Here is a 19,279-nt window from a genome sequence, read left to right on the forward strand (position 1 = left end):
GTGGAATATACCACAATATGAATGTCATCCCGTTGTTCATCAATTTGCTCAAGCAGGCACCTGTAACATCTCCATTGTGAGACTTTTTGTTACTGTTTTGGGCATATCAAATATGGCACTTGTAGCTTGCCAGGCTCTGCCATGTGGGCGGGATACTCTCGGTATCTTGCCGGGCTCTCTGAGAGGGGCAGAGGATTCGAACCCGAATCAGCCACGTGCAAGGCAAACACCTTACCCACTGCACTATTGCTCCAGCCCCTTGTGGAATATAAAATAACATGAGACTGACACCCAAGCAGAGTAGACACAAGGGCCAGGAATATTGCTTCAACGCTGGAAGTCTGTCTCCTGAGCTGGGGGAGAAGGCAGCTGGAATAGAGAGGGGATCACTAAGTCAATGATAGTTGGAGGAATCTCTTGGGAAAGGAGATGTGTGCTGAAAGTAGATAAAGGACCAAACGTGACAGCCTCTCAGTATCTGTATTGCAAACCAAAATACCCAAAATTAGAAAGAGAGTATGGGGGAAATTGTCTGCCTTAGAGGAAGGGGGAAGGTTGGAGAGGTGGGGGTGTAATATTGAGGACATTGGTGGTGAAGAATGTGCACTGGTGGAGGGATGGGTGTTCGGTTATTGTATGACTGAAACTCAAACATGAAAGATTTGTAACTGTATCTCATGGTGATTCAATTAAAAAAATAAAATTAAACTCATCACTTCCATCACTGAAGTTCTAGTGCCATGAAATCTTCATCATTTAAATTTCATGTAATTAAAGTTAAGCACATATAGAGGTATGGACATTTAATTCATAAGTTTTAGAAGAAAATATTATTGAAAAGCACAATTTATTTTTGTAAGTCAGTGTTTCCCAACTTGATTTCCAATTATATCTATTCTGCTATAAAGTTTTGCATGAAATTTACTTGAGGGATATCATATACTATGTTTAGGTATTACCATCTAGGCTATTTTTTTCAGAGCTAATAATTTTTTTCATTGAAACTCAAAGCAACAAGTGGATATATATATGCATATATATATATTTGCTATTTTGGGTCACACCCAGCTATGCACAGGGGTTACTCCTGGCTATGCACTCAGGAATTACCTCTGGCGGTGCTCGAGGGACCGTATGGGATGCTGGGAATCGAACCCGGATTGGCCTAGTGCAAGGCAAACGCCCTACCCACTGTGCTATTGCTCCAATCCCACAAGTGGATATTTTTGTGTTACAATAATACTTTATTTACAAAAACAAGTATTATATAGCATATTATTTGCTTGCCACAAATCATTTTTCATTATAGAGTCATACTGAAAAACAAATGAGACATTTAACAGATACACATGAAAAGACATATAAACAGATTTCAAAATGTTAATTTAAGTCTTCATTCTGCATCATTGAGTAGTCAAAAGGGCTTCTTCCCTTAACATCAAGGTAAGTGTCCTTTATTCTAAGAAATTAATTCCTGCAAGACATTTCAGAAATTTAGATATGTTGATTTATAGAATGCCTAAGAAGGCATTATTTGCACTGTTTCTACAAAACAGCTCCTTGAATAACATTAGAGCATAATTTCCTAAATTTTAGTCCTGGCAAATCTCAGTCAAAATTTTTTAATAATCATTATAACAAATAAAATCAGCACCAATATCTGACAACTTTAAATTCTAATATTTTAATGCAAAGTTATCTTATTTTATATTTTCCTCCAAACACACAACACTGACATAAATAATTTAATTCACAGATGTTAGGATGATATCAAGTTGCCCCAGGTTGTGCCAAAGAAGCATAATAATTATTTTGAGTTACAAAAGCAGTCAACAAATGAATAATGCACTAAAAACCCCTTTCTTCTAAATTTTCACTGGCCGTCTCCTGTTTCCGTTGAAAGCAAGAAATCAGTCTCCTTGTGAGAGATACATTCCCTGCATAGAGATGTAGAAGCAGCAGGTCTTTAAAGACTTAGTCTGAGAAGGACTAAATACTCTATTAATGGTTTTGATAAGCTTTCTAAATTAACTTTTCACAAAACTCTAAGAATCTACTTATACTGTCTGTTCACAGTTTTGTTACTCACTTTCTGACAACTATATAAACTGTATCTTTTAATTGCCAGTAATTTGTGAAACTCTTTGAGTGTGGAAATAAATTTAATTTATTCTTATTAATGTCTCTGATATAAATTTCTTTTTGACACACTCCAAGGAGAACAAAAAGTGAGCATAAGTGTTCCTAAATTTCTCCTTCAAATTTCAGTAAAATATATTGTGATGACATGCTGAGGTTATACATAATACATAATTTTGATTGTTGTATACATTATTTTAAAATTATATTATTCATAGATAATTAACTTATTGAGCTTTTCACAATAAGGATGATAGTTGGCTAGTAATTTGGAGGCCACACACATTTTAAGAAATCTATTGTCAGGGTGCCCTAGACGGAGAAGTTTCAGAGTCCCCACCTTCTCCAGATGGAATCTTGGTAACACTGACCTTCTACTAACATGGCTCTAGTATGTGGGGACCAGGACTATTTTTCTAAACTGCTCCACTGCTTAGGTAGTCTCGCGTCCTTTCCTGATATGCAAAAAAACACTCAGGGATGGCTCCTCTGCCCCTGAGCAGCCATCATCCCAGAAGCACACAAACCAGTCTCGGAACGCAGTGGCTGCTGGCAGATATACTCCTGGACTGTGAACTAAGCTATGGCCCCGTGCAGCCCTGGGAGAAGAAGGGTTTTTGTTCCTCGGTCTTTTCCCCTTTGTGGCAGCATGATGACCGCCACTGTTCAGAGCCAATTGGACAGAGAGGTAGAAGCTTGCAGTGATGGGGCGTGTGGGAAATCTTGCTATGTGGGGGGCGTGGGGGCAGAATCGGTCTTACTCCTGCCCAAATGAGACCCTGAGCTGCTGCCAACGAACAGCTCCTCTGCTCCTAACAGCCATGATCCCAGAAGCACACACACCAATCTTGGAACGCAGCAGCTGCTGGCGGAAATACCTCTGGACTTAATTACTAAAATACCAGAATTCAAAAACCACATGGCAGCTTTTACAGTCATGCAACATCATATGCTCTTCATTATCAGCAATAGAAAACAAATTATTTAATGATGCCTTTTCGGCAGGTCTGAAAAATTTTCAAAGAATAATAGTGGGTTATCTGTCAAAAATGGAATGCAATCAAAGTGAAGAGAGAGTAAAGTGAAAATTATCTGCCACACAGGCAAAGTGGGGAGTGAGCAGGGGGGCATATTGGGGTTCTTGGTGGTCGGACATGTGCACTGGTGAAGGGATAGGTATTTGATCATTGTATTACTGAGACTTGATACTGAAAGCTTTGTTACTGTTCTCATGGTAATTCAATTGAAAAAAAATGCCACACACAAAGAAATCAAATAATTCTAATTGGTCCAAGAAAAAATATTAAAAGACAAGAAATCTGTTGAGTTCATCATCTAATAACTCAATAATCTAAATTCTCTAAATTTTAATTGCAATTACCAGAAACTAAAGAGCTATTGGTATAAACTACTTACTAATATTCAATTTGTTTCTTCAAGTACAACTTCAGAATTTAGGAAATATCTGATTGAAATTAAATTTCTTTCATTAAATCCATGACTATTATTCAGTTCACACAATATAATTTAATCTCATTCTTATCTCGCAACTATTTCATTCAGTCCTTCAGTTTTTCTATCACTTGCTCCGCTACTCTCAATTTCTCTGTTAACATACACACACCTTACTGTTTACCTTCAATGTAATAATATAGCTCTTTAAAAATGGAAAATAAAACAACCCAAACATCCAACTATGGATGCATGGTATATATACACAACGGAAAACTATGCAGCTGTAAGAAAGAACAAAAGCAGGCAATATACAACAACCTCGACAGAACTAAAAGATATTATGCTGAGTGAAGTCAGCCAGAAGAAAAGAGACAGAATTTTCTCTCTCTTATATGTGGGTCTTAAAGATATACAGCAAGGTAGCAACAAAAATCAAAAGGTAATATAATAGGAAAACTGACCCACACAGGTGATTTGGAAGGGACTGGGGTTGAGAGGGAGTGGTGTTGGAGTCCCTGGGTTAGGGAGGTGGCTAAGCTGGTGAAGGGTGTGGTGTCAGAATAATGTGCAAGAGAAACTTCTATTAGTAGTACTGAAATCTACAGCATCTCAATCAATAAAACATTAAAACAAATTTAAAATAAAGAAAAATAAATGAACTTTAAAAAATCAAAGTTCTTTAAAGCAAAATCTTTAAATGTAAGGACAAAATATTTCTTCCTTCTTATATTTCCCAAACAATTTACATTACCTTATTCAGCTTGCAGACAAACTTCTTCAGTCCTGTTTAAATTTATTACTTTCTTTGTAGGTTTTTTCAAAAGCATGGTTGTACTCAGACCTCTAAAAAGCAAACAATGCCATCCTGTTTCCCAAGATCAGTAAATATACCAAGGGTCCCCAGTCTTACTGCTGGCTCTGCAGAGATCACTCCTGGCAGACTTCGGGGACCCTATCCTGTAGTGGGGATATAAAGAAGGTGCTAGGGATCAAACCCGTGTCTGCCACATGCAAGGCCATTACCCTATCTACTGTAGTATCATTCCAGACTCTTGGAATTTTAAAAGAAAGGAAAATGGGCACCTTTAAGTAGGGTGCTAAATATGAACAGATCACAATATCTAAGGACACCTCTGCTGATTATTACTGTGCTTATTTCTGTATAACTGCTGTCCTCTAAGAAGATTTCATTTTAGAACAGTCATGCAATCTAAAATACTTCCGCAATACTATCTAAAGTTGTTGGAATTGCAGTTGCATTTTAATCTTATTATTTTAACTTATTTAAACAAGAAAAGACTAATACTAAAACTGTGAAAAAAAGAAGGAGTGAGAAGTGCTAATTGAATTCCTCATCCTTCATAGTAGGCTGAGAATAAACATCACATAGTGAGAATGAAGAAATTAAGAGAACAAGTGTGATATTTGATTTATGTTGGCAATTATTAAAAAAGGAAATCAAATAAAAATATTTCAGAAAAGTGGTTGTAGATGTAAGAATACACGAGATGAAAGATATAATTTACAGTCATTCAGTAACTACTTATATTTGATAACTATTTTCCATATTATAGTTAAAATTTCTCTTAAGATATCATCTGTTATACAGCCTATCAGGAAATCTAGATTCATAATAAATATAGGTTCCCAGTAATTATTTCTACGATTATATATAAAAACATTGTGATTTTTCAATATAGAAGAGGGGGTTGGCCTGTATTCAGGGATCACTCCTGGTGGAGTTCAGAGAAGCATATGCCAAGGATCAAACCCTTCTGCAAGGGTACTATCTCTTGGCCTCTATCAAATGCCTTTTGAACCTTGAAAACATTTAAAACTAGTCATGCATAATATTAAAGCGACTGTTATTAAAGGCCACTGTGCTTAATTTAGGATAATACTAATAAATACTTACATACTTTTCAAAGAGATAAATGGCAATGACCTCAAAATGGTATATATATCTGTATTTTTAGAAGAAATAATATTAATGAGGTACATAATTTTTTTCAAACTTTTCCATCAGAATCTCATATTAGATTGCACCGTGCATAAAAGGGGTTTACATATAAGGAGGAAAATATACAAATAATTCCGTAGAAGAAGCTAGAGCTTTTTTAAAAATATATGGAATTTAGAGTGCTTAATAAATAGTATACCTTTAAACATGTTTTGGTCAAGTTTTACATTTTTTGGACTATTTATCTGGAAAAATTAACTACTCTTAAATTGACACAATAGTACCCCAAATTTAAAAGTGTAGTCGAGCACTCAATACTGCTATTAGAACCTGTACAATTACAAAATAAAAAAATTAAAATAAGAAATTCAGAGACATATTTCTCATGAAGAACAGATTTTCTCCTAACTGTATTTGTAACCACTTACTCTTTGCCATCTTCCCTCATTTGCTTTAGCCTCTGTTTTTATTATGAGTTTTTTTCTGTTGAGAATGTTGAGAATACTGGGCTGGAGCAATAGCACAGCCAGTAGGGCATTTGCCTTGCATGCGGCTGACCTGAGTTCTATTCCTCCATCCCTCTTGGAGAGCCATGCAAGCTACTGAGAGTATCCCATCCACACAGCAGAGCCTGGCAAGCTACCCGTGGCATATTTGATATGCCAAAAACAGTAATAACAAATCTCATAATGGAGACGGAGACGTTACTGGTGCCTGCTAGAGCAAATTGATGAGCAACGGGACAACTGTGATATTGTGTGTGACTGTTAAGGATGTTGAGAACGAATATGCTAAAGAAACTGGAAATTCACCAATAGTTCAAATATACTTGAGCATCAACATGTTCCTACATCATAGTGTAACTGTATAACTACATCTTCTCTAAAGCGTTATAGGCTTCTGGGCAGAAAATTATTTGTGTTGCTAACCTGCAGCCTAAGACCAGAAAAAATTCCGTATATTTTCTTAATCAAGTGTCATTTGAGAAAACACATAAAAAGGTCATACAAATACTAAAAAGTTATTTGAAACCTTGTGCTGAAGCCAATCAGCTTTCTTGAAGTGCCCTTTGTTTCAGGAAGATCATGTCTCTAATGTTTGTTCAAGCTACATTGGAAGCGCACAAGACAGCAGATTTGCATTTCACTGGCGTATGAACAGTTACATTCCCTGACATTTATAATGGTAATTTATTTCTAGAATCAATTAGGTCCAGATAAGTGTTCTCATATTGTTCAGACTCTCCAGTTGCAAGATCAGCCTAAAATTATAGAATCCCATATAATTCCTCTAGGAATTCTTACTTCATACGATTTAGTTTTTCATGAGATACTCATCCTCTTGAACTACGTAGGAAAATGTTTTCCATCTAAATTTTTGGTTTTATCTGGATCAAAACAATGGGCAATTAAAATTTAGAGGTAATTTTTTTTTATTAGTCAGATGTTTATTTAAAATTGGAATCTGTCAACTTAGCGTTTCCCACCAACTCGGGGAGCAGAAACCTTCACAGGCTTCACAATGTTTTGCTGAGGTGCTGCCTTCGCGGGAGCCCTAGCAGCAGCCAGTGCTGTCTTTTTAGATGCCTGCTTCGCTTCCTTCGCTTCCCGGCAGCCCTGCTGGCCTGTTCCCGCCGAGCCTCTCTAACCTCAGGATTCTGACTCCTCCTGCCCATTATAGCAGCAAGAGATGCACCAGTGATGGCCCTTTGGAACTGGACTGCCCGACGAGTTCTTTTCTTCTGAATTTCTTCCGACTGTCCTTTTTTGTGCTTTCTTCTGTAGAGGACAATCCAGTTTATTTGCCGAGGATTTCTCTTGGAAAGGAATGCAGACTCGCATTTTGCATTAAGAAACTGGAAAACCTTTCCGTCGGTCCTGGGGTAGCGCCCCCCATGTCCGGGGTAGGTCTTGGACCCGCTGCAACTGCACAGCTCGACCTTCATGGCTGCAGCTCCCGGGGAGGACGAAAACAGAGGTAAATTTAATTACCTCAAATTGAGCAAGTCCATATAAGTGCATGTACAGTTCTATCTTTCATAAAGAGTCCAAATTAGCATGCTGTTTCTTTGACTAGTTTTCTTTTATTATGGCAAAATATAATTGTTGAAAAAATGTCAGGTATTACTAAATATTTTCAATTAAAAATAGAATATATAATATTAAGATATTACAACAGCATATGGGTCCACTGGATTAATTTAGATTTTTCTTGTTGTAAGGAAGAAATACATATAAAACATTCATGCACATTTCTTAAAATTATGATACAAAATATGCAATACTTAATTCATATAAAAGTCTTATAACTGTTACAACAGTGTTTTACTCTTTGATTGGAAAGTTAAAAGTAAAGATGTGAAAAACTTGTATAGTCAAGACCCATGAAAGAAGCAATAATTCATACCTATCATGTGAACATTGTCACAAATTTAATTTTTTAAAAATTCACAGAGATAGCAAAAAGTTTTGGGGCAAACTGTGACAGTCAATGTCACTCTATTCTGATCATAGATTAAATATTTAGAGATCTGGTTAAACATACCTTTTATTTATTTATTTATTTATCTATCTATTTATTTATTTATTTATTGCTTTTTGGGTCACACCTGGTGATGCACAGGGGTTACTCCTGGCTCTGCATTCAGGAATTACTCCTTGCGGTGATTAGGGAACCATATGGGATGCTGGGGATCAAACCCGGGTCTGCCTTGTGCAAGGCAAACGCCCTACCCGCTGTGCTATCGCTCCACCCTCTACCTTTTATTTTATAATGCAATAATCGCATTTATAATTTTGTACTTGAATATGTTTTTGTTAATTTAAAATATTTTAGTAATAACTTCCTGATATTAAAAAAATCTATCATTGAATAAATCTCTTGGCTTTTAAATTTTATTTGGGAGGATTTTCCACCCTTATTCTGTGGTCCCAAATCATCCAGAGACAACTAAGAAAATCCTGGCTAAAAAACTTGCATCTTGTTAAACTGTCTTCATTTTCCACCTAACTAATGGCAAAGATTTCACAGACCATCATGTAAAAGTGATATGTATACTGGAAGCATGTCTTTCAGCACTTTTTGACGTTCTATTTCTTTAACATCTATTCCTGTTGCTACTCTTTACTAACTCAATCTTAACTCAGATTCTCATTTTTCACTTTCTTCATTCCCATCATGCAAAATTAAAACAGACCATATGCTAGGCAATTTTGACATATTTCATGACCAACAAAGGTGGTCAATGATTGGAAGCTTTCCACAAATGTTTGTGTGTGTGTGTGTGTGTGTGTGTGTGTCTGTGTGTGTGTGTGTGTGTGTGTGTGGTTTTGGACAGGAATTGAGTGTTGAAGGTATGTAAAGTGCAAAGGGATATGCCTTTCAGTATCTGTGATACAGTATCTGTACTAGAAATCATAATGCCGAAAAGGAAAGAGGAGAGAGAGAGAGAGAGAGAGAGAGAGAGAGAGAGAGAGAGAGAGAGAGAAACTGGGGACACTGGTGGTGGGAAACGTACACTGGTGAAGTGTATGGGTGTTGGAACATTAAATGACTAAAAACCCAATCATGAACAAGTTTGAAATTGTGCATGTCATTGTGATTCAATTAAAAATATAAAGAAAGAAAGATTAAAAACTAAAATAGGGGCTGGAGCGATAGTACAGCGGGTAGGGCATTTGCCAGCATTCCATATAGTCCCCCGAGCACCACTAGGAGTAATTCCTAAGTGCATGAGCCAGGAGTAACCCCTGTGTATCACTGGGTGTGAATCAAAAAGAAAAAAAAAAACTAAAATAATGTCTTTGTCATGGTATGAGTCACATTGGAAGGCGGAAGATAGTATGAGACCAAATAGGCAGAAGTTGCTTTATTTTGAAGATGAACAGAAACATGGAGACATTTGTTTAGTCATACTTTTCATCTTGGTAAGCTTGCATAAGTGTTTCCGTTATATGAACAATGAGTCCAATTCTGTGCATGCTGAGCCATGAGATAATTATCTTTGTAATGACTTGAATTCATTAGCAAATAAGAAGTTTGTTCAAAATCTCCAGATAAATAGGGACTTTGTGAGCTCCTCGGAGATTTTCACTCTCAAAATTTGTCACTCAGTTTTCCTTACTCAAAAGAAAGCCAAAACAATAAGAATAACAAATACAAAGCATATAAAACTAAACAGGCTTTTTCAATAATTTGATTCTGGAAAAAATCTCAGGGTTGTGAGATATAGAATATGGATAAAGAAAATAGAAGGAACTTTTGAAATTCAAGTCAATGATTTAAAATAATTTGCATAGTTTCCCATCACTTTATACTCCTGCTGAGTACGCATGCGACCAGCACAGGTGTTCAAATCGATAGGATAATATAACATAATTTTTACAAAGAAATAAATATCAGCTCATGGGGAAAACATTGACACTGATCTTATTATTATGTCAAATAGAAATTTGTGAAGAATTTATCATATTTTTTAAATTTAATTTTATTTTTATAAATTTGTTTACAATAATTTATCATATTTAGTATTACAACACTAATCCCACCACCATTACACCTTCCTACTACAATTAGTTTGAATTTTTCCACAATGACCCAATCCTGCTCTAAAAGTAGGCCCAAAATAATTTATTTTGCATTGCTTGTTATGCATAATCTACTAAAAGTGATCCAAAAAATTTCCTTAGGGTTAAGTCTGTAAAGCCCCTGTATAAGAGATTCACTAAAAAGTTGTTTCAGATTGAGCCTGTGTGTTAATACTTTTTTTTTTATTGAGGTCCGTTGTCTTCTACTTTTCCCTCCATCCAATGTGGTGTGCTCCTACTGCTACACCAGTGGCATCCAGTATGAGATGCTGCACTCCAGGAATTCTAAGATTTTCAGTAGAGTGATTCAAATGTTTTGAGGTTTTTTTGGTTTGTTTAGTTGGTTGTTGTTTTTCTGTTTGGGGGCTACACCTGGCAGTGCTCAGGAGTAACTCCTGGTTCTACACTAGGGAATCAATTCTGACAAGCTTGCAGGACCATATGTGGTGCCAGGTATAGATCTTGGATCAGCTGCATTCCAGGTAACTGCCTTATCTGTTGCACTATCTCTTCCCTGATTATATGACTAAGTCAGTAAATGGACATTACCCTAACTAATTAAATTTTCAATGTTTCAAATATCATATCTGTAAAGTTGTTTATTTATTAATTTATCTAAATATAATTTTAACATAGTCTACTAACAAAATTTATTCATTTAAATAAAATTAATTAAATGAATTTTAATCCATTAAAAATTAGGTGGAAGTATTTACTTTATACTGAGTCGTTATAGTTTTTATCTGATTTGTCAAAACATTTCCTACATGTTGTTATATAAATTTTTCTGATATTCCCCGACTCATGAATATTCTTGTGAGTTATATAAATGTAGTAAGAAAGCACAACTTTTCATCAATAGTCTTTTGTATGCTTGTTCATGGTCCACACCCTGCTATGATCAGGGTTTCCTTCTGGCTCTGTACTCAGGGCAAATTCCTAGAGGGACTCACAGGACCATATGTGGCACAGAGAAGGAAGCTGGGGTAGCTGTGTGCAAAGCAAATGCCTCACATGCTCTTCTATCTCTTTACCCCTTGATAGGATTTGGGGAACCTTATATTAAGAAGCTCACAGTCATGCAGCAAAGATCCCAAAGTACACGTAATTTAACTCACATTTATTATTAAGACATCAGTTAATAAATAGTAATGAAGAGTTCTGACAATAAAACTCAAATAGTAAATTATTCAACGTGGTAATAAACTATTCAAATGTGTGACTTTAATAAAGTGAATTTTATACCTTATAGCAAATTTGAAATTAATATAATACATCTCATATAGGTGAGAAAAGAGCATATGGAAACACTATAAAAATTAATAGATGATCTAAAGATTCTTTGAGAAAAATCATTAAAATAATAGCTAATTTTTATGTAATCATTTATATATCTGGAAAACATCTATAGGTATAGGAACCCACTGACCATTGTTTTCTACAAATAATAACTTTTTATAATTACTTGTAAGCATAGATATATAAGGAAAATATGCATAACTTTATAATCTAAAGTTACTATTAATATTTCAAAACATTTTCTCTTAGTATTAATTCCTTGTACAGCTGTTGTTTATTTTCCATGTAACATTTTAATATTTTCCACTTACAATCATATAGTTTTCATTTTATTTTATTTCCATGACGATTGTTCTAAGTTAACGAATTAGTTTCAAAAGCATAAATTGCAATAACGTGGTCTCAAAGGATGTTATACATTATTCTCTATAGTTTAACATATATAATTGCTTTTATAGTTTTGACAATATATATCTCCTGAAGTGCTTTTTTTACTGTTTTTTTTTCTTTAAGCTACCTAGCTATCCTCAGATCTAACTCCCTCCTCTCCAATCAGGGGTCACTCCCAGATGACTCAGGCATCATATGGAGTTACAGGGAGGATAGAACCCAAGTCCACTGCATGCAAGGCAAATGTCTTATCACCTGTACTATCCCTCCAGTTCCCCACTGCTTTATTTTAAAATTATAGTCAGAGATTATATTAAAGCTTGTGGAATCTTTGGATCAAGAAATAAGAATATGTTAAGTTTTTTTTTTGTCTGTAAATTACTAGATGGCATTACAAAAAGTTATAGTAATTTATTTGCTACTTAGCATATGTTTATTCATAGAAACACACAATTGTTAATACTGAGGATGATATATGTATACAACATTGCTAAAGAAGTATAGGTTTAAATTTGCATTAGTTGCTAGAATAATTTCCTTGATGCCTCTATTTTTGTTTCTTTATATTTATAGGATATTTATAGGATACAAGCTACTTTGCCTATGCACTCTTTATTTTGTTTTAATTTTGGCATCTTAAAATCTTATTTCCAGGCCATATGTGCATAGCATACAAATCAACACTTTGTCATCAATCTCACAACAATTTTCAGTTTGCTTCTTCACGGTTATTTGTTTTTGACATCTAAAAGCATAGCCTTTTTTCATATTGATTAAGATACATGTCCCATTTTTATTTCTGCTTTGACTTTCACCATATGAAAGTTATATAAATGCTAAATTACTTTTCAGGTATTAGGATTGCAACATTTAAATTTAAAGTTTCAATATGTCAAGAAAGTTGAATACTAAAGGCATAGTCACTGAAATTGTGGTTGTGATTTTGACCATTTTTTTTTTAATGTTTGTTGTTGCTTTGAATCTAAACATAGAGGTACTTGAGGTTTACTATTGGATCTGTGCTCAGAGTTTTCCCTGGAGTCTTCCAGGGAAAATATGGGTGCATCAGTTTGAACCCAGATCAGCCAGTGCAAACACCTTACTCATGGTACTATCACTAAATTTATTTTCCACTAAAAAAAAATAAAGTAACCAAAGTAAAACTAGTTTAAAAAATTACTCTGAGTTTTCCCTACGACGTACTTTAAATGAACATCAGTACAAATTTTAACTTTGTTCAAACACATGACCTGAGTGCATGGTTTCTTAATTTTCCCAAGTATACGATTTAAATAAGAATTATGATTCCTATCGTTATATACTTGTGCATTTGACTGTATGAAAGTGCTAAAACTTGATATTTATAGGATACAAGTGATTTTAGAAATTGGGCATTAGCTAGTCTAGATTGACAGAAATTTAATAACAAATTTACTGAAGATAATGGAGCTACCATCAAGAAAATAAACATTACACTACACTTGTTCATGTTTCAGATTATTACACTTCTACTTCCCAGGCCTAGCCCTGTCCTTCTGACATATACACGCATATATCTCACACAAATCATAAATATTTATTAAAAAATTTAAGAATTAAGATTTAGATTTATACTTTATACTGTCTTTTTGAATTATTTTAGATTTCTGGATTCAGTTAAAAACATATATTTTTTAATTCATTACTAACTGGGCTAACCTCCTCCTAAGTTCATGGTAAACACATACCAAAACTTGTGTCTTAAGAAAATAATCTGAAAGCTACACAAACAAGCTTTATGATGAGGCTCAGAAAGCAACATACACATGTACTGGAGAAAGTTTGCATTGCCACAAAAGGAACTTAGCCATGGAGCAACAAGTTAAAATTCGGAAGACATTCTAAGAATTGGAGCATTACCCTGGGGCAGAAGGGGTGCTCTGCACTGGACACTCAATTAGCACACCAAATCCATGATTCTATACTTGTAACACAGAAATGGGAGAGGAGGAAGTATATGGTATGGAACAAATCAGCATTGCTGACGGGCGCTGTATTATTTACTTCTTGTTACCTCTTGATGCTTAATTTTTAATTTCATTCCCCAAAGCAACAGAAATTGGGGATTAAAAACTAGGTTGGGGGTTGTTTGGGAAGCCATACCTGATAATGCTAAGTGAATACTCTTGGCTCTGCTCTCAGGAATTCTGACAGAGCTCGGGATACCAAGTGGATGCCTGGGGTCAAACCCAGGTTGACCAAGTGCAAGACAAATGTCCTAGCCTTATACTATCACTCCAGACCCCTGAGGAAAATTCTGGAGATGAAGCTCCACACAGCACAGTAAATATCTTAACAAGAAAATTATGAAGACTTTTTCTTTTCCTTGATTGGGTGACTGTTTGATGCCAGTATCCAACAGTGCAGCTCTTGGGGGACCATGCATGCTGAGAATCAAACCAGGATCAGTACAAGGAAGGTATATCACATTCCTAATTTGTTTAAACTTGCTACTGGAATACAAACAGAGGCAACCATGCCAGTCCATATATAATATTAGTAAACAAGCCAGAAATAATTCTCCATTTGCTGCCATTCCTTCTTGATTTTTGTGCCATGGGCAAGGCTATGACAGTAATTGAATCCTACTGTGATCCTATGTCCATTCAACATTATAGTACTGGCACTAGGAATTAAAAAATACTCGCTGCTTGCCCTTACAATATAGGGCAGGAATGGAGTAAAAGGCTTAATATACACAATATTCTGAACATAAAAGCCCTCCTATCAAGAACACTTTATCCAGCTCAGTAACCATTCAGATTTGAAGAGGAATAAAGAGCTCTTAAATAACTAACAGCTGGTGATGGAATTTCATCACCACTAAATGCCCAAGAAATAATTAGGTGACTTATTTAAAATAAATTTTTCAAAAAACACCACTTAAAAGTATCAAGATACCAAATATAAAATGTAAAATAAGAAGAGTGAAACTTGGAACTTTTAGAATGAACTCAGAATTCCAGCTATTTTCAACTTAAAATAGGCTTCGAGTCTTATGCGTGAATATTATAGTAAACTCAGAAACACAATAGATCAATAAGAGGAAACTAGAATATCATTATATAAAAATATATCAAAGTACAAAGAATGCTAATAAGAGATCAAAGAATAGAGCAATTAAAATCAAAATACATACAGAAAATTATAATTTCAATGAATTTTTGATATCAACACTTTCAATAACCATCATTGATTTTATCCCACCAAACTACAGAATTGTGAGAGGGACCAAAATGTAACATTCCTGGGGCCAGAAAGGTAGATCAATGGCTAGAACATACACTTCTCATTCAGGCGACCTAGGTTTAATCACCGGCATCACATGCAATTCCCTGAACACCATTAGGAACAACCTAGATGGGAACCACCAGCTATGACCCAAAACAAGTAAGCTAATTAACTAGTGTCTACAGGAGACACAGGAGATAAACATAGACTCAAAGTAAGAAAAAACAATCATACAAATGTATCCTAAAAAAAACAAGATTAGCCATATCTATAATGGATAAAATAGACTAGAGAAAGTAAAAAGAGACAGAAATAGGTTTCATTTAATGCTAAAAGGATATATTCATGAAGATCAAAAATCATCAGCTTCTACACACCAAAGGAAGATCAAAATGCATAAAGCAATATGAATCCACTGAAAATCAAAACAGATCTTAACATATCAAAATAATACTTGGGGATTTTAGCATTCTGTGTTCATCAACAGACTGATGAACTGGATAGACAATATATAAAGAAAACCACAGTCTTAAATGAAGAGTTGAAGATAAATGGCTTTACAGAGTTCTCCACACAAAACATTTGCGGAGCTCACCATATCAAGAACGCTGAGTACACACACAATCATGAGCCTTCAAAAAATCCAATATAAGCAACATAGTGGGACATAAAACAAATGTGAATTAATTCACAAAAGATTAAATAATATTAGGTCATTGAGAAAGTACAAGGGTTGAGATGCTTGTCTTGCAGGCCACTGACCTGTATGAATTCCCAGCACCACGCATCCCCAGGTACTACTAGGAGGAAATCTTAAGCACTGCCGCATGTGCCACCCTCTCCCCATTCAAAAAGGCAAACAAACAAAAAACAAAATACAAGGTCATATCAACTACTACTTTTTAAAATGTTCACTATTTTTTGTTGTTTTGGTTTGGTCTGGGGGCCACACCAGCAGTACTCAAGGGTTACTCCTGCTTCTGCACTCAGGGATCACTCCTCCTGGGATCAAGGGACCACATGCTGTACCGGGGATCAAACCTGGGTCTGCTGTGTGCAAGGCAAGTGCCATATTCACTCTACTATTGTTCTGGCCCCTTAGCTAACTTTTTTCCTTTCACCATTCTATAAAATTAATCTTAAAATAGAAAGTTGAAACAACCACAAAAACAAATGCATAAAATAAAATACTACTAATTAACGATTGAGTTAATAATAAAATTAAATAGGAAATTAAGAAATCTTCCTGAACACAAACAACAACAACAAAATTAAATAACAATATCCCTGATGAACAGAAATGTTGCGGCAAATAGCTTTAACAAAATCTTATCTTATCTTAACTAAACAGTACATTTAAAAGACCAATCACTGTGATTAAGTGGAATTCTTTCCAGGTATTCAAGTACAGTTCAACATATGCAAATTAATTAATGTGATACACTACTGTAGCACTTCAGCACTGTCATCCGGTTGTTCATTGATTTGCTCTAGCGGGCACCACTAACATCTCCATTGTGAAACTTGTTACTGTTTTTGGCATATCAAATATGCCCCGGGTAGCTTGCCAGGTTCTGCTGTGCGGGCGGAATAATCTCGGTAGCTTGCCGAGCTCTCTGAGAGGGACAGAGGAATGGAATCCGGGTTGGCCACATGCAAGGCAAATGCCCTACGCACTGCGATAAACTACATACACACAAAATGTAAAAGTCATAAGTTCATATTTGTCCAAGAGAAAATAAAGGCCAAAGCTTTCAAACATTCCTTTGGGATGTTTGACACATCATAGATCCTCACTTGAGTCTTTAATTCTTTAGTTTATATCTATTATATGTTTTCGGTTAATTGTTAAGTGTTTTAGCCTACACATAAGGAAAACACGATGGAGACAGTTCCAAAAATTTAAAACAGGTCCACAGAGAAAATAGTGCTTAAGGCATTTAAGGGCTTGTATGCATCCTACTCTGATTCAATCTCCAGCATCACATAGAAACGACTCTTGCACCACCAGGAACGACTCTTGCTTACAAAGCCGGAAATAACCTATGAACATTTATGGTGTGGCTTCCATGCACAGTTCACATTAAAAAAAATAAAACCTGATCATGGTCTTGCATATGATCCAGACATTCCATCCATCACTATCTACTCCTAAAACACAAAATAATTGAGTTTAAAACATGTAGACTTATGTTCACTGTAGCACTATTTACAAAGTCAGATTTTGGAAACAATTGCCTTGAGTATATAACAAATGAGTAAATAAGGAAATCATATATGATCACAATATGATACTAATCAGGTAAAAGAAAAAAAATGACAGTAATGCTAGAGCAGTAGTACGGGGCAAGTAGGGCACTTGCCTGCACATAGACAGCAAGGGTTCAATCCCTGGCACCCCAAAAATTCTCCTGAGCATAACCAGAAGTAATATTGAGAACAGAGCCAGGAATAAGTTTGGAGCATTGCTCAGTGTGACGCAAAAAGAAAAAAAAATAAGATAAATAAAGATGTTATCTTACAAGTTGGTTGGAATTAGAGAATGCCATGTTAAATAAAATAAGCAGAAGATAAAGAAGAATGCTGAATCTCTCTCTCTTTCATACACACAATATAATATAACAAAATATAAAAATTAAGGACAGAGATTGTATCCAATGAAATAAAACTAAACTCATCCAACAGAACAGTTGTTACCAGGTGAGGGAGTAGGGTCACAGGAGGAAGGAAGGAGAGGGCAGACAGGAAATGATTTAGGCTAACAGACATGCACTACTACAGTTCAGAAGTAGTAGTGGTACATTAATTTTATAACCAAGGAATAAACAGTAACATTATAATGATCCACATTATCTTAACTGAATAAAATGCAAAAGAGAGACAAAAGAGATAACTGTATTAATATTATATATAAGTATTATATGTACCTTGTATATATGCATATATATATGCACACATATATAATATCCTACACATAGAAAATACTGAAAATATGCTATTACCCTATGGGCTTTTTATTTGAAACAAAAAATGTTTAATTTTTTCAAATCAGTTTCTTATAATTTTATACTAAGTGAAGTAAGAAAACATTATCTCAACCCAGTTGAATGACTTACACTTTCTTAATAAGAACTTTAAAATTTTTTGGGGGGGTCACACCTGGTGACGCACAGGGGTTACTCCTGCCTCATGCACTCAGGAATTACTCCTGGTGGTGCTTGGGGGGACCATATGGGATGCTGGGAATCGAACCCGAGTCGGCCGCATGCAAAGCAACCTCACTACCTGCTGTGCTATCGCTCCACCCCCTAATAAGAACTTTTAAAGATTTGACAAACATCTCTGGATAAAGTTTTAAAAATTATAAAAGCAAGAATAAGACGGAAATACATCAGAATCCATTAATAATATAAGGGTTTAATGATTTAAATATTTCTTATCATTTGAATTTCCTGACACAAGTGTACCAGAGGTATTTTTTAAATTTTCATAGTGAAATTGCATCTGCCTCAGTGAACAGTATAAGCCCTTAGTAGAGCATATATAATAACAATCAATACAGCATGGCTTCTTACATACTACTTTAAACCTCAACAGGGGACCACTTGATAACTCTGGATGTTGGTGCCTGTGGGGACTGATAGATGCTTCATAAATCTTTTACAATTGTCATTCTTTTTATATTTACCCAAAGGGCTTCAGAAGTACCCACTAAGCATTTCAGCTTTCACTTCAGAGTTCAACAAAACAGTTCACTCTCCACTTCTCTTCCTGTGTTAGTAGCAAAATAAAATGTCTTCCTTCCATGGAGGATGCACTTATTTTATACCATACTGACATTTTTCACACTTCTGAAAAATTTCATGTACAATAAAGATTTGGTCAAACTGCTTTCTGTTCTTCACAGTCTTACCCACTCCCAGGCACTTATTTCTTCACATTCATCAAAATCAGGGATAGTGGGCAATATTTCAAAGGTCGTAGCATTTACATGTTGCATTCTTCCTGAGACATCTCATCACATTTGAACTTAAATTACAGAGACCAGCTCTCACAATTTAGGACAGTAGTCTTCAATTATCAGTTTGCAAGTGCAGGTATGAACTTCCCTACAATTATCTAATAAAAAATAAGAAAATTAATAAATAAAATTACTTTCAAAAGGTGAAGCAGCAGGTGG

The 19,279-nt window shown here is 35.2% G+C and overlaps 1 protein-coding gene and 1 pseudogene across 1 annotated transcript in view; both read right to left on the minus strand.

Moving 5' to 3' along the window:
- PCDH15 (protocadherin related 15) overlaps positions 1 to 19,279 on the minus strand; it is a 1,456,321-nt gene that overhangs the window by 330,624 nt on the left and 1,106,418 nt on the right. The window lies entirely within an intron of this gene.
- Positions 6,980 to 7,519, minus strand: LOC101539061 (60S ribosomal protein L24-like; annotated as a pseudogene).

Source organism: Sorex araneus, chromosome 11, assembly GCF_027595985.1.
Source record: "Sorex araneus isolate mSorAra2 chromosome 11, mSorAra2.pri, whole genome shotgun sequence".
Classification (NCBI taxonomy): domain Eukaryota; kingdom Metazoa; phylum Chordata; class Mammalia; order Eulipotyphla; family Soricidae; genus Sorex; species Sorex araneus.